This window comes from Ascaphus truei, chromosome 17 (assembly GCF_040206685.1).
Source record: "Ascaphus truei isolate aAscTru1 chromosome 17, aAscTru1.hap1, whole genome shotgun sequence".
NCBI lineage: Eukaryota > Metazoa > Chordata > Amphibia > Anura > Ascaphidae > Ascaphus > Ascaphus truei.
In genome coordinates, this window is record NC_134499.1 from 31,525,933 (window position 1) to 31,551,272 (window position 25,340).

The window sequence follows — 25,340 nt, forward strand, 5'->3', positions numbered from 1 at the left end:
TCTTATTTTTAGAGACCATGAAATCAGAGGTGAGGTGGGTTAACCCTTGGAGTTCCCCAGGACGTAGTCGCCACTGGCTTTTGTTTTTTCAGGTTAGATCCTGTCCTGTTTTCCCATGACGCAATATAATTTCCTTAAAAATGGTTGCTGTGGGCACGTGACCGCACTGTGCCGTGGTACTCGGCTCCCCCTCCCTCTTGCACTCAAAGGGTTAATGGAACAAGGACTATATCAGGGGAATCGCCAGCGTTCTAGATCGGGGGTCTCACACTACGTCCTGAATGGCCACCAGCAGGTCAGCTTTTATGGATATCCCTGCTTCGGCACAGGGGGTTCAATCAGTGGCTCAGTCTAAGCAGGGATATCCATAAACCTGGCCTGTTGGTGCCCCTTGAGGGCTGGTCTAGAAACTGGAAAGCGAGCCATTCCCAAACCTGCCTCCACTCCAATTGGTCACAGTTTATTTTGGTTGTTATCTCTCAGACAGGTACCTGGCTCAGACTTTGTTCACAAAGAGAAAACTGGGAAATCAAAAAAACATTGGGCTATATTTACTAAACGGTGCTGTTCCCTAAAATAGATTTTGGAGCCAGAAGACACCCGTATGGCCCATTCCCTCGTTATGGATGACAAGGTGTTAGGGGTGATAGAAAGAAGTTATAAAAGCAGCCACCTGAAGGAAGTCACACCCGATTAGCTATGTACAGTGGCAATGCCCAGTCTCTCAGGCCATCACAGGGTGCAGGCTGGGCGCTGGATGAAAATATTGGAAGATGGGTGCCAGGAACGTCTAGGACCCTTCCCAGGTATACGCAGATGGTGTACCTTGACAAAAACTCTTGGCAAACAATAACTCTCAGGACTTCATTCCCTGATAGTTCCCACTCCTACCCAGAGGAAGGACGTAACTTAATTATCCATTGAAAATGATGGAGTGGAAACAGCTTGCAGGGTAGTTAGGATGAAGTGAGAACCTACTGGACGGGCAGTTTCAATGTGATTCAGGCTGCAGTATTGGCAACACTGTGAGGATAGTGGCAGTCAGGCTGCAGTAGGGGGAACCCTATGAAACCAGGACAATTAGCATCTCTCTCCTACAAGCTTGGGTTTCTTGTCCCTTTAGATGGGGAATATCACTAACTAGACAGGACTCACAGTGAGGACCCTGCTCAGAATTCTGAAGAACCTGCTTCTAGAACATAAGGGGCAGCTGTATATACCCTTAAATAGACATCATACATCACAAGATGGGGAGGAGAGAGAGGAGTGAGCCCACACAGTTAACCCCCCAAGGCAATCAACCCTTTACCGAAACTAGTAGTCCAAGAGGGGACTAAAGCTACAGGAAGAGATATAGGAGCAGTTTGAGGATGCGTTATAGGGAGGGGCTATAGAAGCAGTGAGGGGAGGAGTTATAGGGAGCACATACAGAAGCAGTTAGAGGGATAATTTATATATATATATATATAATGTGTATGTTACTTCTGCTGTTTTCCTTCAGGTGTGAGAGGTCATTTACCTCCGTGCCTTAGACCAGGGGTGCACAAACTGGGGGACATGGCGCTTACAGAGGCCCCGCGCTCTTCCCCACAACATTTAAATTAAATGCTGGGGGAGCGTGTGAGGCCTCTGTAAATCCCTTACCTTGTCTCCGGCCGCTTCTGGAGACGCTTTGCGATGGCAACGCAGCGTGAAATTACATTGTGACATCAAAAAATGCCGGGGGGGGGGGGGGGGAGAGCAGACAAGGGGGCGCAGAGAAGAAAGTTGCCCACCCCTGCCCCACTTTATTCTCCCCTGTCGTCAACATGTAAGTTGTCATCCTGAAATATATACCCTGAGAGTTTGGAATGTCTTAATGACTGAGCTACCTGTGCTGAGGCAAGGATATCCTGAAAACCTGACCTGTTGGTGGTCCTTGAGGACTGGAGTTGCCCACCCTGGGGTTAACCCCTCGGCTGCTAGCCTTCAACACATAGAAAGGGTTTAAACGTGCAAGCTTGGTCCTTTGGATGGTTAGCAGGGCTAGTCGTGCTTCCCGCAGAGAGGATCTTTAACTCTTTCTTTAACTCTTAAGAAACCTGGTGTTTTATATAGTTTGAGGTTTTTATATGGCATTTATATGGCGGGTAATGGGTTTTGTATATGTCAAGAAAACAAAAAAACTCGGTGATGGAAGTGTAAAGATATACGCAGCATCACTATACAGCGCAGCACGTTCATTGTCAGGGGGGGGGGGAAGTGTATAGAGATACTCAGCATCATTATACAGTGCAGCTTATTCATATGTAGGGGGTGGAAGTTTAGAGAGATACTTGGGATCACTACACAGTGCAGCACGCTCATTATCAGGGAGTTGAAGTGTAGAAAGATACTCGGCATCATCATACCCAGCTGCTGGCAGAGGTACCTGCCAGGCATTATCTCTGCAGCATGCAAAGCACTGCAGCTGGTCTGGTAATGAAGGGGTTAAGAGAAGATTTGAACCCTTTCAGTGCTCTGCAATGCGCTGCAGAGCTCGCTGACACCTGCAAGGCGCCCATCGCACAGCACCTTACCTTTCCGTGCTCCCTAATGCGCTGCAGAGCTCGCTGACACCTGCACGGCGCCCAGCGCACAGCACCTTACCTTTCAGTGGTCTGCAATGCGCTGCAGAGCTCGCTGACACCTGCACGACGCACAGCACCATACCTTTCAGTGGTCTGCAATGCGCTGCAGAGTTTGCTGACACCTGCACGACGCACAGCACCATACCTTTCAGTGCTCTGCAATGCGCTGCAGAGCTCGCTGACACCTGCACGGCGCCCAGCGCACAGCACAATACCTTTCAGTGCTCTGCAATGCGCTGCAGAGCTCGCTGACACCTGCACGGCGCACAGCACCATACCTTTCAGTCGCCGCCTCACGATCCCAAAGCGACACCTGAGTGACACCGCGAACATGGCTGCAGAGCCTCGGAGCGATGCGGTGCTCTGCACTCACCCCCGGGGTCTGCGCGCAGTCAGTGGGGCTGACTGCCCTGGATTCAGTTAGGAGCAGAGGGAAACTAAGTCAGGTGAGAAGGAGGTGTGTGTGTGTGTGTGTGTGTGTGTGTGTGTGTGTGTGTGTGTGTGTGTGTGTGTGTGTGTGTGTGTGTGTGTGTGTGTGTGTGATTGAATAGGGACGAGAGAACAGTAAATGAAAACTGTGACAGAGAAACAAGGTGTCAAGAGGGGGAGTAACAGCGAGTTAGATAAAGTCAGAGATAAAGGGAGGAAGAAGAGACAATAGAAAGGAAAATGGAAAGTGGGAGAGTTGGGGAGAGGATGAGTGGGGGAGAGGAGGAGTGGAGGAGGGGTGAATGAGAGTCGGGAGAAGGGGGGGTTGGGGAGAGAGGAGAGAGGATGGGGGAGAGAGGAGAGTGGATGGGGGAGAGAGGAGAGTAAGAGAGGGGGGACTAAGATGAAGACAGAGGGAGGAGGAGAGGAAGACAGGATGGGGAGAGAGGAGAAGAGAGAGGGGAGGAGGTGAGAGAGTGGGGAGTACGAGAGACAGAGGGAGACTAAGAGGAAGACAGAGGATGGGGATAGAGATGGGTGGGGGGTGGGAGGGGAGGAGGAGAGAAGGGGAGACTAAAAGGAAGCCAGAGAGATGGGGGAGAGAGAGATGAGGAAAGAGACAGAGAGGGAGAGGGACAGATGGAGAAGAAATCTCTGACTTTCAGAAATATCTGATGAGTCGTTTCTTGTATTTCTGTCCACAAGATAATACAATCCCATTAATATTAATAAGCTGAATATTTTCTCCTTTGGCTCCTACAGTAAGTAGAAGGATTTCCTTCTTAACTCATTCTTTGCTGGGGGGTTGTAATGTATTGCTCTGCGTATATTGCAGGCATAAAACACAAATATTCAATGTCCATACTATACATAAATACATTATACATATATCGCTCTGCAAATTCTGTTGTGTGTAATGTATACAGAGTAATAGTTATCTCTGTTGTGTGGCTTATTTAAACAGTGTGTCATACACATTGCTCTACTTCGATTACACAATACACAATGCTCTGCAAACATTACACGACCAACAGACACACATTGCTCTGCACATATTACACAAACAGCAGACACACATTGCTCTGCACATATTACACAAACAGCAGATACACATTGCTCTGCACATATTACACAAACAGCAGATACACATTGCTCTGCGCATAAGCATTACACAAACAGCAGATACACATTGCTCTGCAAACGTTACACGACCAACAGACACACATTGCTCTGCTTAAATGATATAAACAGCAGACACACATTGCTCTGCACATATTACACAAACAGCAGCTACACATTGCTCTGCACATATTACACAAACAGCAGATACACATTGCTCTGCACATATTACACAAACTGCAGATACACATTGCTATGCAAATGTTACACAAACAGCAGATACACATTGCTCTGCACATATTACACAAACAGCAGATGCACATTGCTCTGCACATATTACACAAACAGCAGATACACATCGCTTTGCACATATTACACAAACAGCAGCTACACATTGCTCTGCACATATTACACAAACATCAGATACACAATGCTCTGCACATATTACACAAACAGCAGATACACATTGCTCTGCACATACCGTATTACACAAACAGCGGGTACACATTGCTCTGCACACATTATATAAACTGCAGATACACATTGCTCTGCACATATTACACAAACAGCAGACACACATTGCTCTGCACACATTATATAAACTGCAGATACACATTGCTCTGCACATATTACACAAACAGCAGACACACATTGCTCTGCACACATTATATAAACTGCAGATACACATTGCTGTGCACATATTACACAAACAGCAGACACACATTGCTCTGCACACATTATATAAACTGCAGATACACATTGCTCTGCACACATTACACAAACAGCAGATACACATTGCTCTGCACACATTACACAAACAGCAGACACACATTGGTCTGCACACATATCACACAACTGTTGTGCATTGCAGGGGAAGGATTACTGCTTGTCATGGGCCACTGTGCTTCTCCTGTAATGTAACGACATCTCCCACTAATTTATGTGATACAAGAAGCCTTTTAAGGGCTGACAATAAGTTTTTCTTTGTAAGCGAATCCCAGCATGGCTGTAAATATATAAAATCTTCCACTGGTTAAAGGAAAACAGCTCATCACTTTGCTTAGCTAAGCTTTCCCTTCTGAGGTCTAATTCTGGCTATAAATTCCCATTTCAGTGTCACACTGCCTTGTACACAGTACAAAACCCTGTACACTGCACCCTCTCCCTTAGTGGGCTATTACTGCATTTCTAGTACTAAAAGGTTTCTGTTCCCCGGACCCCCTCATAGTTGTGGGCACATTCTGCTCTACAGAAACCAAGTTGCATGCAAGGCAAGCGTATCAGATAAAGCTTATTGATCGGCTTTTGCCACCTACAAATTTCACGTTTACGATTTTTAGATGGTAGATGATGTTGCGTTTCGGGAGCGCAGAATCATACAATGAATAAGAGAAAGCACATAACGCAGGCTTGCAAATATACCAAAATATTACGTGAAAGGGTATTTTTATAAGTGGGCAATTGCACAACTCACCTGGCCCACTGTGGACAGCAGGTACTAAACACAACATCATCTACTATGTATAAAGGATCGAAGGAGGATCCTCATTGGTTGAGCAGCGTATCATACATGTTTTCTACAATATCTGTATGTATTGTATTGTATGTCTTTATTTATATAGCGCCATAAATGTACATAGCGCTTCACAGTAGTAATACATATCATATAAATAACAAATAATATAAATAACAGATCATGGGAATAAGTGCTTCAGACATAAAAGTAACATTAAGGAAGAGGAGTCCCTGCTCCGAGGAGCTTACAATCTAATTGTGCATATCGCTTTTCACGTGTTCTACTATATGCACAATTTATCCTACACTTCGAAAGAAGAGAGCGTTTAGTGTCCTTTTCTGCTTACGATTTTTAGACGGACAATTTTGGAGGTGGTTGTAAAAGATACAACAGCCCCCCCTAGAGACCCTCTATAGGGCACTCTCCTGTCTATTGTAATGTTATTGTTGCCAGAAAACCGGGCGGCTGGTCCTAGAGACCTATCTATTCAATGGTGAGAACATATACATATAACCCCTTTAGTAAACAGTGGAGAATAGTATGAATATTAAAATACTTTATTGGTTATAAACACTAAAAAAATGTGTGGTGTATCAGCACACAAGAGACTAAGATAATACACTGGACATACTACAGTAACAAATAATCAGAGGTGGACTATCTTCATTCCCCTCTGTTGGGTAAGTATGTAGTGAGTCCTGTTGTACTGGCGCCTGTGATCTTGTGATCTGGTGATAAAGGTTGGTATAAATAATAGTGCGTCACATTAACCCTTTTAGGTGCGTGGGTTTAATGTTTACGGCTGCAGTTAGCTGCTCATACTTTATGATCCAGCGTGTTTGCTAACGTATTTAATATTCAGGGAGCCTAAACTGCTTGTACCATGATACTGCCCTGCAAGGTGCGTTTAACACCTTCACCACTTGTAAACAATAGAGGCAGTGTGCACTAATGGTGTTAGATCCAGTATACACTTATACCATTACACTCCTGGACTTTGTAAAGTGACTTCTGTGATTACACTGAACCAGATATTTGGTAAGTCTTCCCTGTAAGGGAACATCGTCTCTGTTGGAGGCTCACAATTTGTTTCCAAATGTTGGCGATCTTTTTCCCAGAGGATGGGCATCTCTCTAGATTTTTCATCCGGATACCACCCTCAGACCAACGGTCAGACCGAGAAGACAAAATCACACTCTGGAGCAATACTTGAGATGCTTTATTTCCGACGCCCAAGACGACTGGGTGGATCTTCTCCCCTGGGCTGAATTCGGCCACAACTCCCTTAGGAATGAGTCAACTCGGGAATCCCCATTTTTACGTTAATTACGGATTCCATCCTGCACGCCTTCCCATCTCTTCCTCCTCGTCCGGGGTCCCAGCGACCGACAACAGAATCAATTCTCTTCAAGAATCCTGGAGGAGAATACAAAAGACTCTTGGAGAGTCCACTCGCAGGCACAAATCGCAGGCGGTTCGTCATCGGCGCAAGGTACCGGAGTACAAACCAGGAGACAGGGTGTGGCTTTACTCGAGGAACATCAGGCTCAAGACACCTACTCTCAAATTGGCCCCAAGGTTTTTGGGTCCATACACAGTCCTGGAGAAGATAAATCCGGTTGATACCGCCTTCAACTTCCCTCTTCTATGAGGATACCATCCGTCTTCCATATCGCTCTGTTGAAGCCTGTGTTCCAAAGTTCACTTTTCCCAGATACCTCTTCTACTCCTGCTCCTGTTATCATACAAGGACAAGAAGAATATGAGGTACAATCTATGATTGATTCAAGAATTGAGAGAGGAGTGGTACAGTATTTGGTAAATTGGAAGGGATTTGGTCCAGAAGAAAGATCTTGGATACCTCATCACCAAATACATGCTTCCAAGCTGATTAAGCGGTTTCACGCAAAGTACGCTCTTAGGCCATATTGGAGTCGTCCAGAGGCCGCTCCTCCAAAAGGGGGATACTGTAAGGAATCGGGGAGCGTGTCCAAGGCGCACTCCCTCCTTACCTGATGTCTCGCGCAACCCCGCTCTCCTTACAGCGCGCGCTCCCGCAGGAGATTTTCTGACGTCGTGGAGTCTGGCTCCGCCCCCGCTTGCAACGCGCATCGACACGCGGCGTGCACACGTGACGCGTGTGCACCACTCCCAAGCTGCATGTCAACTCTCTTTATTATGCCCACCTGTCTCCTGTGTCTCTCCTCCTATTCGTGCCTCCACTCCGCCCCCCTCTCTCATTGGTCATGCTCTCCCATGTATGCTCAGCTGTGCCACTTGCACTTTGGCTGAGCATAGTTCCAGTTAGCGCTGTTCTCCCACTTCCTAGTTCCTTGTCCTGCCTTGTCTCCTAGCTCCTTGTTTCAGATTGACCTCCTGTGCACCGACCTGGCTATTACTTTGGACTCCGCACTTCTGGCTTACCGACCCGGCTTACCTCTGACCTTCCGCATCTCTCCAATCCTGACCACGGTTTACGGACCTCTACGCTCCCACTGGCTCCAACCCCTCACCACAGCTAAACGGACACTGGCCATTCTACCGACTCCTACCTCAGACCTCGGCAAGTACCTAACCATTCTACTCTCTTCAATCCTTACCCGGCTGCCTGACCATCCGCACTCCAGATGTGTCCCCGTGGCTGTGGGTGGCGTTTATACCCATTCCCACCTCAGTACCGGTGTCCCGCCTTGTTGTGGTGAGTACAGCGTTACAGTGCCCTGCTCTTTTGTTGCACAGTCTGTGTGCCCTGCTCTTCTTGTTGCATAGTCTGTGTGCCCTGCTCTTCTTGTTGCACAGTCTGTGTGCCCTGCTCTTCTTGTTGCAGTCTGTGTGCCCTGCTCCTCTTGTTGCATAGTCTGTGCCCTGCTCTTCTTGTTGCACAATCTGTGTGCCCTGCTCTTCTTGTTGCACAATCTGTGTGCCCTGCTCTTCTTGTTGCATAGTCTGTGCCCTGCTCTTCTTGTTGCACAATCTGTGTGCCCTGCTCTTCTTGTTGCATAGTCTGTGCCCTGCTCTTCTTGTTGCACAGTATTTGTCCTGCTCTTCTGGTTGCATAGTCTGTGTGCCCTGCTCTTCTTGTTGCACAGTCTGTGTGCCCTGCTCTTCTTGTTGCATAGTCTGTGTGCCCTGCTCTTCTTGTTGCATAGTCTGTGTGCCCTGCTCTTCTTGTTGCATAGTCTGTGTGCCCTTCTCTTCTTGTTGCATAGTCTGTGTGCCCTTCTCTTCTTGTTGCATAGTCTGTGTGCCCTGCTCTTCTTGTCGCATAGTCTGTGTGCCCTTCTCTTCTTGTTGCATAGTCTGTGTGCCCTGCTATTCTTGTTGCATAGTCTGTGTGCCCTGCTCTTCTTGTATTCCTTCATTACTCTCTGGGGTTTGCAGGACTTTCCCTACTTCAAGGAGCACCCACACTTGTTTGTTTTTTGACCCTCGGGACTCCATTTTTGGCACGCCATGTAAATATACACTCGATGTAAACTCGTTATTGGCTGGCAAGGAGGGTTACGTGTGCGTGTGTGCATGTGCATAGCATTTTGGATTGAAGGAAAGGAAGTTGTTTTCTTGAAAGGAGCTGCACGAGGACACCTCATATACATAGCAACTTTTATTAATAGGATAAATACATCCATGTGAACATTCAAGTGCTTTCCATTTGACTTCATCTACTATTCTGGACTATGATCCAACATTGACTTCTCTAATATATCTCATCCTTAATATTTTTATTGTCACACCTGTGTCACACGTTTACACTGTAGTACCTGAGGTGGGTGAGCGCAGTTCATTACTGTTATCTATATACACACACACACACACACACACACACAAGCCCGGTCTTCTCCGTCTTCTACAAATTCATCTTTTTCCCCTGCAGCTCCAGTTAAAATGGCCACGCTGCGACAAATGACACTGTATTGCCATGGCAACGGGATGCTATGTGACGTCACGCAGAGCCACGTTATGTGACCCCATGACATCACTGCGTCCCGTTGCCATGGCAACGCGGCGGCATTTGATGCTGTGCGGCCATTTTGACTGGAGCTGCAGTGGGAAAAGATGAATTTGCAGGGGGAAGACAGAGAAGGCCGCACCACGCCGTTGGACCCCACAGTCGGACCCCGCCGCAGGTAAGTGTCGTGGGGGGGGGGTTGGGGGGGGGTGTGAAGGAGTGTTTTTGGGGGGGTGAGTGCCGATATCCGATTGAAATAGAGGAAGAAGCTTGAGAGGCACTGTGAGACGCTGCGGGGTGACGCCAGCTCATGGCAGGAGCTGCATGCGGTCAATTGCTGATCAGGTGCCCCCTATACATCCTGGACTCCGCTACCCCTGCTGATGACTCCCTATAGAGATTTCTCTCCCATGTGTGTGTTCTTTTAGAATCCTGTGAGTGCATTTCATTGGGACTGCTTGGTCTATTAAATGTACCTTTATTTTTAAAAAGTTACATGCTATGGAGCCTGCGCTTCTTTTTGTTTTTTGTCTTTAGGTTTATCAGTGGGTGGCTATACCACTTCCTAGAAGCTGCAAAGTGCTCCACGGGATTTGTTTGTTGGAAAATATCACCTCTCTGAAAATCCATCAAGTGGAAATCATTTGGACTTTACATTCTTTTTGGGTTTATACACTATTTCACATTATTATCTCATGGTTTATATTTAATTAAGTTTATACCAATTATATCTTAAATATTACACTATAATCTTAGGGGAGAAGGAGTGGCTCAGTGAGTAAAGACACTGACTGACACTGAGATTGCTGCAGGGGAGCCTGGTTCAATTCCCGGTGTCAGCTCCTTGTGACCTTGGGCAAGTCACTTTATCTCCCTGTGCCTCAGGCACCAAAAACATAGATTGTAAGCTCTACAGGGCAGGGACCTGTGCCTGAAAAATGTCTCTGTACAATTAGCAGCGCTATACAAGAACATGCTATTATTATTATTATTATTATTATTAATATAGAGGTGCACAGTTAATTTACTTTTATTCTATCTAAAGCGCTACATTTTGTGTTTGTTACACATATATATGTAAACACACTTATTGTCTGTAGAGAGAGTAGACACAGGTCAGATGGCGATATTACTGCCTACCTATTCAAATAACTGACAGATAGGGGTGTTAAAAAAACCTGGTCAAACTGATTGACTAGTACTTAACTTCCCAAAATTACTCTTTGATGCAGCAGGAATTGTCGACATTTTGCAAGACTGAGAAATCCTGACCCAGAAATAGGGCTTTTGCTGGCGAGTCTTGCTAGATTTTGGCAAAACTAAAAAAATGTTCTTTGAAAGAAAAGAAAAAAAACGCCCAACTTCACATGATGTGCAAATTTGGACCAAATTGACACACATCTCTAGCTGTAACTTACAGCAAGCCTTTATCTGCCTTCGGCTGGGCTTCTTGCCTTTCTGTTTCTTGCTGTAGCACGCGAGATACCGCAAGGTCTTGTTTTGGGGTGTTCATAAAAGAGTAACTTTCCCTCCCAAGAAATAAGAGCGCAATAGCTTAGTGGTTTGCATCCTGTTTTTAAATTAGGAAAACCCGGTTCATAGCCCGGTGTCAGCTGCTTATGACCTTGGGCAAACTTTATCTCTCCCTTCTTCGGGCACCAAGATTATATTGTAAGCATTTTGGGGCAAACACTCATTGTGCCTGCAAAATGATATGTACAGTGCCGTGTACACTGTCAGTGGTATATAACATATATTGCTTACATTTGCATTATATATGCTGAGTATTTGGAAGAGTGCTTTGATTTCCTGTTTTTGTGCAATAAATCTCCCAGAGGGATTGCAGCTTTACTGAGATTGATTTCAGCGTCTGTGTTACTTCTTTGATATACAAGCACTGTCTGTTTTTCCTTAATTGATCCAGAATAACATAAGAGCTGATTAAAGAGCAGAGATAAACACTACAGAACAATCGCCCACGCACACTCCTTTAACCAAGCTTAACTAAAGAATGCTGCGCTGATTCCAATGTTGCAGTATTCAAGGCTGAGTAACAAAGCCATTCTAACTACTGACTTTTCCACCATGTACGGAGCCTTCCCACTACAATTAAACCAGCTGCTGACTGCGCTAACATCCTGCGTCCCCGTGTTTTCCATTAGACTGAAATCAATGATATTGTTACGAGCCAGAGGGATTCAGCAAAACAAAACCAGGATCCAGTGACAATGCATCAGGGAAAACAGGTTCTTTGCAGCTTCTGAAACAATTTATTGGGCCGACTGGGAACCGAGGACGAAGGGCCTGTGCCCGGCAGCTCTGGGAGGCCTTCCCGATTGGAAATCAGGCCCAACTTTTATAATTGGCTGTCTGGCTTGAACCACCTGCCTTATGCCTGTGGTCTCCCCCGCTGCTGGATGCCGCAGGTACATTTAAACCCCTCCCCCCCTACACTTAAAAGCCATTTAGCACCTCTCCCCCACTTACAATCTGGGGGCCCAATAAAAACTCTGTTCTAGGCCCTGTAAAAACTGTTGGCGGGCCTCCTATTGCCCAAATAGTTCCTCCCTAAAACTCCAATTGCCCCATATAACCTCTCCCTATAACTCCTCCAGGATGGGCTGCAGGTGAGCTCCTGCAGGGGAGCCAGGATGGCCTTAGACCCAGGGGTTGGTGGCTGTGAGTTGGAGATGGAAGTAGGAGAGGCCGCAGGCTGCAGCAGTGGTGTAGGCCTTGGTGAGGCTGAATGCAAGGTACAGGAGAGTTTGGAGAGAAAGGAAAGAGCAGAACAGAGTCTGCTTAAGAAAGAAAATAACCAAGCTTTATTGCAGAGGTATAACAGTAAGAAGGCTGAGTTAGAGGAAGAAAACATTGAGTTAAGGAAATGTCGTGGTTCTGAGAGAGATGTGCACAAGAAGTAAATACATCGTCTGCATGTTGAAGTAACCCAACTGGAGGGTGAGATTGCTAAAATTGCAGGGGTTTCAGTCAAACAGAAACGTTCCCTTTCAAAAATAATTGAAATGCTAACCTACAGTGTTGAGCAGGGCGCAGAACAAGGCGCAGAGCAGGGTGCAGAGCTTTCTATAGGGGAAGGTAACAGCCCTGAAACAGGGACTCACCTCAGGGTGTATCAGGCTGTGAGCAAGGATCTGTTCTAGAGCTTCCAGCATCCCAGGGGTTAATGGCAGAAGCAACAGAAGATGTGGTAAAAAGCCCATTACATGGAAAGAAAGCAGCAGACACCTGTGAGGTTAGGTTACCTCACACTCCGAACCTGGGAGAAGTTGCAGAGATTACAGGGAATGGAGACCAGCAAAGTAAAAACCTTGAATGCCTGAGTGGTGATCAGGAGCAGGTGGAAATGGAGTTTGCTGCTGCTGAGAGCAGTGAGCCAGAGAAACCATGCTCACCTGGACTTACAGAACCACCCCCCCCCCCCCTGCTTATTAGCAGGTCCTGTGATTCAGAACTCTGAGGGCTCGTTCAGGGTGCCAGCTGAGGACTCGGAGGGAGGGCGTGAGGGAGGCAGTGCTGCAGTTTGCTGGGCGACATGTGATTATCCCCCAGCAGACTTTTCAGCATTGGGGAGGGGGCGGGGTTACAGACGGCAGAGTAAGTATCCAAGTTGCAGTCATGAAATCATTCTGAAGAATGATTTCATTGGCTGCCTTGGTCCCTGTGACGCTGCTTCAGCTCCAAAAAACGAAATTTTCGTTTATTGAAGCTGTAGTCAGTGGCAACTCCTGGCTTCGGAGGCAGGGCAGTTGCTACCCTGAAAACCAGTATTCAAATTGAATACTTTTTTGCTCACGGCAGCACGCACGTCAGCACGCCCTCCCTCTGAAGCCAGCACCCTGAACGAGGCCTGAGAAGGGAGAACAGCAGGTGGTAATTAGCAGCAATGGAGACAGCATTAACCCTGTAGAGCCTGGGAGTGAAATTAAGGTTGTGGAGACTGAAAGTGCTGCTCCTATCCAAACAGTTCCTGATAGAGTGGCCCAAACGGAAGATGGGGTAAAGCAAAGGAATGGCATTGAGGTAACCCCAGTTCATTCAGCCCCCCCTTCAGCCTGGAGTGGGAGATCCTTTGCGAGCACTGTGACCAGAAATGCACAACCTTTGAAAAGGAGGAATGTGGTAATGTTGAGATATAAGGGCGCAGAGGAGAAGATTTTTGTAGGGAGACACCTATTAAAAGAATCCTTGGGCTTCCGTGCAGAAGAAATTTATGCACTTATCCATATTCCTGGTTCCCGTGAGTATGATGTTAGTTTTAAGAGACCTCAGGCTCTGGATCATTTCTGGATAAGATACGAGAGTCTTAAAGACACGGAATTGTGGAAGCCCTTTGAGGCCATTCCTGTGACTAAACCAGAAACAAAGTCTGTAACAATTCTCTTCAGACATGAATCAGTCCCAATATCAGATATTCTGGTATGGCTTGGCAGACAATGTGACATACTGGCTCCACCTACGAGAATTATGGACGCGGAAGAAATTTGGATTGGAGGTTGGAAGATACAAGTCAGACTTTGGCGACATGGCAATGTTACAAGGCATCTGCCCAATTCTTTCTTTATTGGGAGAGGAAACTGCTTTTACTTTGGTCAGCCAACCTTGTGCCATAGATGTGGTTCAAACAGACATCTAAGCATGTCTTGTGATGTTCTAAAATGTAACTTGTGCCAGTCCTTGGGCCATGAGAGGGCAAGCTGTACAATGATCAAATGTAACTTATGTGATACATTTGGACATTCCTATACAAATTGCACAGAAGCATGGCATAATATTTCAAAAGTATGGGAGCAGGAAGTGGACTTTGAAGATAATGAAGAACTTTATGACCGTGCCTTGAAAGTTGCAAACAGAATGTGTTCGGATCCTCCTGCAGACGGGGTTGTTCCGGTTCGGCCTAGGGATGGCGCTTGCCTTGATCCTCCTGGGGACAGAGCTTGTCCTGGACCGCCTGTGGATGCAGTTTGCCCAGATACACTTACAGAAGAAACAATTATTGAGAGTGTAAACAGGACCCAGGGAATGCCAGAAGACCCCGTAGAGGGAACCTCCTCAAATTTACACCCAGCAGGGGAACAATCTGGGGAATCAGAGGATTCTACTATGATGGAAATCCAAGAGAGGGCACATGGAAAAAATAAAATGAAGAAGAGCACGGTAAAAAGACTTGGAGGGACTCTTCGACGTCCTGCAGGTCCCGCTGGTAAAGTTCCTCAGGTAACTACAAAGAACCGTTTTTCTGCTCTTCGGAAGGATTGGGGGTCAAGAGCTGAGGACTCTAACGATGTGGAGGAACTTTCCTTATCAGAAGAGGAACATAATATGGATGTTTCCAGAGAGACAGACTCGGGCATGACCCCACCTTCAGTGACCGTCAAGAGGTTTGGGTCAATGGGGGATAATGTGGGGAAAAAGAAAAAAAAGTAATGTTGCACCCTTTTTTGGTAAAAAATATCTGTTTACATAAGTGATCCCTTAAAGCGAATAACTGTTAATGTGGCAAGTATAAAATCATGGAAAGCCAGAACTTTAGCTTACAACGTATTAAAACATTGTGATGCAAATATCATTTTCTTACAGGAAACAAGATTAAATACAAAAAATGATATTTACAAAGCCAAGCAAGACTGGCAGGCAGGGCCCTCATTTTGGTTCATGGGAGTTACACCTTATGAAGGTGTAGCAATTTTATTTAAAGAGGTTGAGATGAGATGCCATAAACTGTTAGAAATTCAGGAAGGGTGATGCTTACTTCTAGATGTTACTGTGAATAAGTTAGACTTCCGGTTGATTAACATCTATGGACCACAAACAATGAAGGACCGTAAGGAATTATTTAGCAAGATAAGACCATTTCTGTTTACTTCCAAAATGGCCATTTTTTGTGGTGATTTTAATAATATCTCTAGACTGAAAGATCGAGGTAAAATCTATGATAGTCTAAATTATGATAGTAATTTCCTAAATAACCTGTGCAGGCAAGCGGACTTAGAAGATATTCATATTAAACATAATACTGAAGCATCCGGATTTACTTACTATAATGGCCAAAGTAAGAGCAGAATTGACCGTGTATATATTAAAAAAAAATATGGTATCTTCAGGAATTAATTTAATTCCTGTTGAATTTTCAGACCATTTAATGTTATCATTCACCCTGAATATCAATGATACCTTGAGGATGGGTAAGGGCAGTTGGAAATTAAACATATCTACTTTTGAACATAGTGAGACACAAGACCTATTTAGAATGTTTTATGAGGACCAGAGGTCATTACAAGGACTTTATGAAGATTTGGCAGATCTGTGGGAGGGAACAAAACGGAATATAGTCTCGTTTGTAAGGAAACTAGCAAACAGGAAAAGTCAAAATAATTATAAAAAATATCAACTCTTAAGAGGTAAATTATGCCGGCTTTATTCGCAGTTGAATGAGGGTAAATTAATAGATCAGGGAGACATAAAGGTTGTTAAAGATAAAATGAAACAACTTCAATATGATAGATATGTATCACTAATAAAGGAGCGAGATTTTGGCTCACAGAAATCTTATATTTCACCAGATCCCTTTCTCAGCTGTAAAGGAGCGGTGGGAAAGAAACTAATCTATGGGCTTTATGACTCTGGTGGTAATTATAGAACCAAGAGTAAGGACATTTTGGATATAGTTAGTAATTTCTATGCAGATTTATTTAAGGACAGCTATAGAGAGAAAAAGGAAATTGATAGTTATATTAATACATTGATTATTCCTAAATTAACAAAGGTAGAAAAAACAAACCTGACAATGGAAGTACTAGATAGTGAGGTCAGGGATGTAATAAATGGGTTACAGAAGAATAAAACCCCAGGGACAGACGGCTTAACAGCAGAATTTTTTTAATTGTTTAGTGATTTGTTAGTTCCTGATTTGACTAAAGTCTTTAACATAATGTTGCAGGAAGGTAAGATACCCGGGTCCATGTGCAAGTCTCTTCTGATTCTGTTACATAAAAAGAATGATCCAGCAGATATAAAGAACTGGAGACCAATTTCTTTATTTAACACAGATAGGAAAATCTTAGCCAGAATTTTGTTTAATAGATTGAGAGAGGTATATCTGAGAAACTAATCTGTAAGGCTCAGTATTGTGGCATTAAAGGACGTAATATCACAAACGCAGTTATACAAGTAAGAGAGATTTTTGAGGTTTGTAAAGCTCATAAATTAGAGAAATATGTTTTGTGCTTAGATCAAATTAAGGCATTTGACAGATTAAACCACGTGTATCTCTGGGAAGTCTTATCCACATATGGTATTCCCAATTCCTTCATAGGATGGATATCCTTGTTATATAAAGATGCAGTGGGATGTCCACAAATAAATGGCTGGATAGGGAAAGAATTTAGCGTTAAGTCAGGGGTACTTCAAGGATGTCCTTTGAGTCCTCTTTTGTACGTTTATGCAGTAGATCAATTTTTAAGGAAATTGGAATCAAATAATCTTATTGATGGGGTTGAAATAGCAAAAAATCGGAACCTGAAATGTATTGCGTATGCAGATGATATTTCCATTGTCGTGTCGGGAAAAGAAGCTGCGGAAGAGACTTTTAAAAATATTAGAGATTTTTCAAGTGCTTCCAATTCTAAAGTTAACGTAGAAAAGAGTAGCGCGATTTGGCTAAATCAGGAAATACCGGGTTTTACACTTCCAGGAACGATTCCAATAAGTGACGGTCCAATAAAAATTCTGGGCGTAAAGTTTGGGAAGGAACAGTCAGAAATGCTAAATTGGAAAGAGAAGATAGAAATAGGTGAGGAGAAAATTAAGAAATGGAAGAATTGGAAGCTGTCTTTAGGGGAAAGACTGGCAATAATTAAAACTTTCTTAGTACCAATTTTTGTTTATATCAGTTATATTTTTCCAATACCAGAAAATCTGAATACTAGAATTTTTAGTCTGTTTTTCCAGATGTTATGGGGAAATCGACTAAATTTGATCAAAAGGAATACAACATACTTAGATCAGAAGAAGGGATGTTTAAAAATGTTAAACCGTGTGGTGTTTTTTTAATGTTATTTTTCTGAAATATAATTTTGCCCATATTATGCAGAAAAATTACCTGGTCTGGCCAATGTGCTTTTGGAAATGGGTTAGTCCTTATGTATTGGCGTGGGAGTGTGGAGGACAAGTCAAAACTATGAGAGTGAAATCTGGCTATACCCCGGAGTATGTGGCCCAAAGTGTCAGACTTTTAAGAAGGTGGAAAATAAACAGTAGGGAGATAGAAATGTTTTCTAGGAAACACATTTATGAGAACATTATTGAGAAATGCTTTTCTTCCCCATTAATCCTGAGAGATTGTGTGAGGGAAGATTTGAGTAAAGCATTAAAAAATTTGAATAGCATGAGAATTCCACCAAAATATAAGGATATTACCTGGTTGGCCTTTCATGGCAAATTATATGTACGAAGTAATATTAAACATATGAATGTATCAGACAGAATGTGTCCTAGAAATTCATGTAATAATGAGGTAGAAACAATGGATCATTTTGTGTTACAGTATCCCTTTAGCAAAGCGATTTGGAAAAGAACGGCTTGTTTTTTTAAGACACCAATTTTGGGGAAACTTACATATTCAGAATGTATCTATGGAATTTTTAAGAATAAACATAAGTATAATGAAGGTACAATTTTCCTGATAATAGCAATTGTTAAGTATAATTTGTGGATGGCTAGGTGCCAGGTTTCAATCAAAAATGTGTACATTTCTGAGGATAAAGTTTTTGAGGACATTATAAAAGCTGTAAGAAGAGTTAAGGAAAATGAGAAATTGCTTTTAGAAAACAACGTTTGGAACAAATACTGGATTAATATTTGTATAATGTAAGTCCGTCCATATTGTGCAGTTTTTGGTTTGTAAAGTGATTTGTGAAATGTAATGTTGGAAAAAAATTTCAATAAAAAGAGTTCCTCCTATTCCCCCATGTAACCCCTCCCTCAAACTCCTATTGCCCCATATAACCTCTCCCTATAACTACTCCTATTCCCCCATATAACCTCTCCATAAAACTCCTCCTATTTCTCCATAAAATCGATCCCTATAACTCCTATTGCCCAGATAACTGCTCCATATAACCTCTCCCTATAACTTTTCCTATTGCTCCCTATAACTCCTCCTATTACCCTGTATAACCTCTCAGTATACCTCCTACTATTGCCCCATATAACAGCTCCTTATAACTCCTCCTATTGCCCTACATAGCCAGAGGGGTATTTCACGTAAAGTCTGACTAGGCTATAGCCAACAGCTGCAATTTTTTGGTGGCGGCAAATTTTGTGTGTGTTGGAAAGGGGTCTTACCTTCTTCAGAGTGCCCTCCCTCCTCCAACGTCTCGTTGTCATGGCAACCAGTCACACGCCGCCGTGACGTCACGGTGTCATGACGCCGCTACGCTGCAGCAGGGCGGCCCCCGCTGTCAGCGTGAGCCTACGGACGTCAAATGTTAAATCCCCTTCTGTATATAACCCTATAACGCCTCCCATTGCCCCATAAAATCGCTCGCTATAACTACTCCTTTTACTCCACATAATCGCTCCCAAAAACTCGCTCCTTCCAACACTCGCTAACTGGAAAGCAACCAAATCAACGCAAACTTCTTGCAAAAATGGATGTTAACCCCTTCACAACCAGAGGCCTGCGCAATATTAGTTTGCAGGCCCCTACTGGGATTGAAGGGGTTAAGTACTAAACAGCATGAGGCTTTGCCTGCATCTGATTGGGACACTGTGTCATTTGCGAAGGCTGGTACTGTACATAAAGCCTGACATCGCTACAGTAAATGCTACACAGAGTTATTATGCTAAACAGAGCGTGTGTTACATGGGTAAGTGCTTTCAGATGACTGCGTCTCCCGTCCAAGCTGTGTATTTATGATTCCACACTTCCTTTTCATGGAGTAGAATTAATCTTGTTGAACTTGAAGCCACTGCTTTAATTCTGAGCATCTCTGTATAAATCACTTCTCCCGCCCCTCTCCCCTCGCTCACGTTTGGCGTTTCCTCTTATAAATGCGGCAGTAAACCCTGGAATAGCCTCCGTCCCCTGAGGAACATTAAGGGGGGGGGGGTAGTATTTTATTATTGTTATGGCAAGTAAAACGACTGCTGTAACTTCACCACGTTCACGGCCTGCTTTACTTACAGCAAGTCCGCCAGCTCCTGCACATCTCCCAAACCTGTGTAGTGGGTATCACTTTTAACCCTTCTGTGGCCAAAAGCCAATGGTGTGATGGTGTTCATGAAGGGGTGTGGTCCCTGCAAAACATTATTATTAATAAAATAAAGTCGTGTTGACTGCGTTTTGTCTTACTTTTTAACACTAGTCAATTTCCTCCAAAAATGTGATTGCAAGTTAATAATGTGTATCAAATGAAATAATATTTCCATATATGGCTATGTATCTAGCTTGGAAAAAATCCTGCTCTTGTAAAACCAAAAAATGTGATGCTGAAAAGGCAGTGTATGTGTGCATCAGTGTGGGTGTATGTATACGTGTTTGTGTATGTATGCATAAGTGTTTGTGTGTATGTTCCTAATTCACGCACTCAGCCTTTCCCGCCTTGACTACTGCAACTTTCCCATAGTTAGCATTCCCCTTAACCACCTCACCCAATTCCAGTCCATCCAAAATGCTGCTGCCAGACTCATCTACTGTACTCACTCACTGCTCCATTACGCAAATCCCAACACAGCATAGCCTCTAGAATTACATTTACAATCCCAGCTCTGATTTACACAGCCCTCACTTCCAAATATATCCCTAAATGCCCCTTACGTTCTGCCCACGACAGCCGCCTCTCCTCCTGCCTCATCACCGCCTCTCCCTCTTGCGCTGCACCCTCGCTGGAGCTCCCTACCAAGCACCACAAGACTCTCTCCCAGCTTTCAGATATTTAAAAACTCTCTGAAAACTCACCTTTCTGCGGAAGCTTGCCTCGCATACCACTAACATTTACCCCCGCCCCCCCCCAACCCTATTGGTACCAGATGTGCTGCTGGACCAAAAGCCACGCTATCTAACACCCCCTAACATCCACAGTCCTATACCTTAATTGTACCAGCTGTGCGGCTGGACCATTCTTCACCCAGAGGCAAAGTCCGTCCCACAATGAGCAGCCATTGTATCATTGGTTATAAGGTCATTTCCAAACAATTTAATGTCCATCATTCTACAGTGAGAAAGATTATTCAAAAGTGGAAAACATTCAAGACAGTTGCCAATCTTCCCAGGAGTGGACGTCCCAGCAAATTCAACCCAAGGTCAGACCGTGCATTGCTCAGAGAAATTGTAAAAAAAACGAGAGTTACATCTCAGATTCTACAGGCCTCAGTTAGCATGTTAAATGTTAAAGTTCATGATTGTACAATTAGAAAAAGACTGAACAAGTATGGTTTGTTTGGAAGGGTTGCCAGGAGAAAGCCTCTTCTCTCTAAAAAGAACATGACAGCATGGCGTAGGTTCGCAAAGTTGCACCTGAACAAACCACAAGACTTCTGGAACAATGTCCTTTGTACAGACGAGGCCAAAGTGGAGATGTTTGGCCATAATGCACAGCGCCACGTTTGGCGAAAACCAAACACAGCATATCAGCACAAACACCTCATACCAACTGTCAAGCACAGTGGTGGAGGGGTGATGATTTGGGCTTGTTTTGCAGCCACAGGACCTGGGAACCTTGCAGTCATTGAGTCGACCATGAACTCCTCTGTATACCAAAGTATTTTAGAGTCAAATGTGAGGCCATCTGTCCGACAGCTAAAGCTTGGCCGAAATTGGGTCATACAACAGGACAATGACCCAAGCACACCAGCAAATCTACAACAGAATGGCTGAAAAAGAATAGAATCAAGGTGTTGCAATGGCCCAGTCAAAGTCCGCACCCCAACCTGATTGAAATGCTGTGGCTGGACCTTAAGAGAGCTGTGCATAAACAAATGCCCACAAACCTCAATGAACTGAAGCAACGTTGTAAAGAAGAGTGGGCCAAAATTCCTCCACAACGATGTGAGAGACTGATCAAGTCATACAGAAAACGATTGCTTCAAGTTATTGCTGCTAAAGGTTGTTCTACAAGTTATTGAATCATAAGTTATACTTAGTTTTTCACACATGGCTTCTCCATTTTGGCTTTATTTTTGTTAAATAAATCATGACACGGTGTAATATGTCATGTGCTGTTGTTGTTGATCTGAGGTTGTATTTACCTAATTTTAAGACCTGCTAAGGGACAGATGATTGTTATTATGTCCTGATATGTAAAACCATAGAATTCAAAGAGGGTGTACTTTCTTTTTCACACAACTGTGTGTGTGTGTGTGTGTGTGTGTGTGTGTGTGTGTGTGTGTGTGTGTGTGTGTGTGTGTGTGTGTGTGTGTGTATGTGTATATGTATGTGTGTATTCATGTATGTCTCTGAGTGCATACACGTCCAGTACAGTATGTGTGTATGTTTGTGCCAGGAAATACATATGTATCCATTAGAACATGCCCTATGATAACTTGTTTGCGGGCACTGTGTTTGCGGGCACTGTTTTTGCCCTGCGGTCCTTCACCCCTGACACTGAATGCATCTCTCCCATCTCAGGAGTGTGAGCCAGGCGGATCATGCTTTTCAATGCATTGGTGCTCAGAGTTAAACACAGCCTAATTCCTGACACACTCTACAATCAAACAGGTGCTGCAGGATTGTGCGCTGGTTCCTCACCCACACGGCTTCTCCTTTCATGGGCTTTGCTCTTAGACACCAAAACACAGAAGCATAATCATCAACTTTCATTTTAGCGCCACGGGGGGGGGAGGGAAAAGTGGGGCCTTTAGTGGGAAGGAAACCAGAGGCGCAATGAAAAAGAAAAAGACCGTCATTAACAGTGATGAAACAAAGAAAATGACAGCTGCGTTAAAATAATAGAGATAAAATCATTCATTCTACAAGCAAAACTGTTGCGTTTTATGCCTAGGAAATGACTCTGATGCTAAGATTTGATGCCAGAGAACAAAATCCTGGATGAATTGTTTCAATATTTCTTTCCTCTTCTAAAATAAGTCAATTTCATATCTAAAAATCAAATGGATTTGGAAATAAGGACCCCCCCCCCCCCACACCCCACCCACAGTTTGGTTTGCAAATGTTTGAATCATTCTTGATGTTACCAGCTGGTAAAGCGGATTGTACTTCACATTTTTCGGCACACATACACCAGAGACTGCAGTGACCGCTGCGTTTTTGCCACTTGACCAGCTCCCTCAGCATTATCCTCGACGCTTTGTTATCAGGGGACTCCAGACAGATGGCAAACTCATTTTCTGCCTGCTGTTATTATACCTGTATTGCATGCGTGTTCCCCTGTATTGTATACCTGTATTGCATGCGTGTTCCCCTGTATTGTATACCTGTATTGCATGCGTGTTCCCCTGTATTGTATACCTGTATTGCATGCGTGTTCCCCTGTATTGTATACCTGTATTGCATGCGTGTTCCCCTGTATTTTATACCTGTATTGCATGCGTGTTCCCCTGTATTGTATACCTGTATTGCATGCGTGTTCCCCTGTATTGTATACCTGTATTGCATGCGTGTTCCCCTGTATTGTATACCTGTATTGCATGCGTGTTCCCCTGTATTGTATACCTGTATTGCATGCGTGTTCCCATGTATTTTATACCTGTATTGCATGCGTGTTCCCCTGTATTTTATACCTGTATTGCATGCGTGTTCCCCTGTATTGTATACCTGTATTGCATGCGTGTTCCCCTGTATTGTATACCTGTATTGCATGCGTGTTCCCCTGTATTGTATACCTGTATTGCATGCGTGTTCCCCTGTATTGTATACCTGTATTGCATGCGTGTTCCCCTGTATTGTATACCTGTATTGCATGCGTGTTCCCATGTATTTTATACCTGTATTGCATGCGTGTTCCCCTGTATTTTATACCTGTATTGCATGCGTGTTCCCCTGTATTGTATACCTGTATTGCATGCGTGTTCCCCTGTATTGTATACCTGTATTGCATGCGTGTTCCCCTGTATTTTATACCTGTATTGCATGCGTGTTCCCATGTATTTTATACCTGTATTGCATGCGTGTTCCCCTGTATTGTATACCTGTATTGCATGCGTGTTCCCCTGTATTTTATACCTGTATTGCATGCGTGTTCCCATGTATTTTATACCTGTATTGCATGCGTGTTCCCCTGTATTTTATACCTGTATTGCATGCGTGTTCCCCTGTATTGTTTACCTGTATTGCATGCGTGTTCCCCTGTATTGTATACCTGTATTGCATGCGTGTTCCCCTGTATTGTATACCTGTATTGCATGCGTGTTCCCCTGTATTTTATACCTGTATTGCATGCGTGTTCCCCTGTATTGTATACCTGTATTGCATGCGTGTTCCCCTGTATTGTATACCTGTATTGCATGCGTGTTCCCCTGTATTGCATGCGTGTTCCCCTGTATTGTATACCTGTATTGCATGCGTGTTCCCCTGTATTGTATACCTGTATTGCATGCGTGTTCCCATGTATTTTATACCTGTATTGCATGCGTGTTCCCCTGTATTTTATACCTGTATTGCATGCGTGTTCCCCTGTATTGTATACCTGTATTGCATGCGTGTTCCCCTGTATTGTATACCTGTATTGCATGCGTGTTCCCCTGTATTTTATACCTGTATTGCATGCGTGTTCCCATGTATTTTATACCTGTATTGCATGCGTGTTCCCCTGTATTGTATACCTGTATTGCATGCGTGTTCCCATGTATTTTATACCTGTATTGCATGCGTGTTCCCCTGTATTTTATACCTGTATTGCATGCGTGTTCCCCTGTATTTTATACCTGTATTGCATGCGTGTTCCCCTGTATTTTATACCTTTATTGCATGCGTGTTCCCCTGTATTTTAAGATCTGTTGCTGTTACTGTGAAGCGCTGTGTGTTTATGGCACCATATACAGATAACATAGAAAGCAGGTATAAATTATACTGAGATTTTCTCAGGCACAGTTTCCACAGTAAGTCATTGGGTGTTTATAAAGTCTGACCCCCTTGGGTGTATAGTGCTGACCATCTCAGTGCAGCAGGGATTAAAGCAGGGCTGGGCAACGCCAGTCCCCTAGGATCACCAGGGGTCAGGTTTAAAGGATATCCCTGCTAAGCACAGGTGGCTCTATCAGTGGTTCAGTCTTCAACTGGCTAACTCCAGTCTTCAAGGGCCGCCAACAGGTCAGGGTTTACGGATATCCCTGCTTCAGCACAGGTGGCTCAACCAGTGGCTCAGACTGAGCCACTGATTGAGTCACCTGTGCTGAAGCAGGGATATCCTTAAAACCTGACCTCTTGGTGGCCCTTGAGGACTGCAGTTGTCCACCCCTGGACTAAGGGAATTATCTGCGACTAGGACACCCACAGCCTCGGTGAGTCTACAAAGATGCCAAAAGGGTTACGGAAAATGCAGCTAACTCTATGAAGAAACAAACTCTGCAAAGTGATCCTGCAATTTACCCAACAAGAGAATGCAGAAACCTGCTGGGACTATATAACTCCACCGGCTGGGGAAATAACAATGGTGTTTCAAGTAAAACAAAATAACTGCAAAGAGGATAACCTTTAAAATGCCCTGCCCTGCCATGGAAATGCGTGGTGTAAAAGGGGTGA

At 44.1% G+C, this 25,340-nt stretch overlaps 1 protein-coding gene across 6 annotated transcripts in view; it reads right to left on the reverse strand.

Annotated features, from left to right (window-relative positions):
• The window catches only part of GRIP2 (glutamate receptor interacting protein 2), a 175,567-nt gene that overhangs the window by 50,086 nt on the left and 100,141 nt on the right, over window positions 1-25,340 (reverse strand). The window lies entirely within an intron of this gene.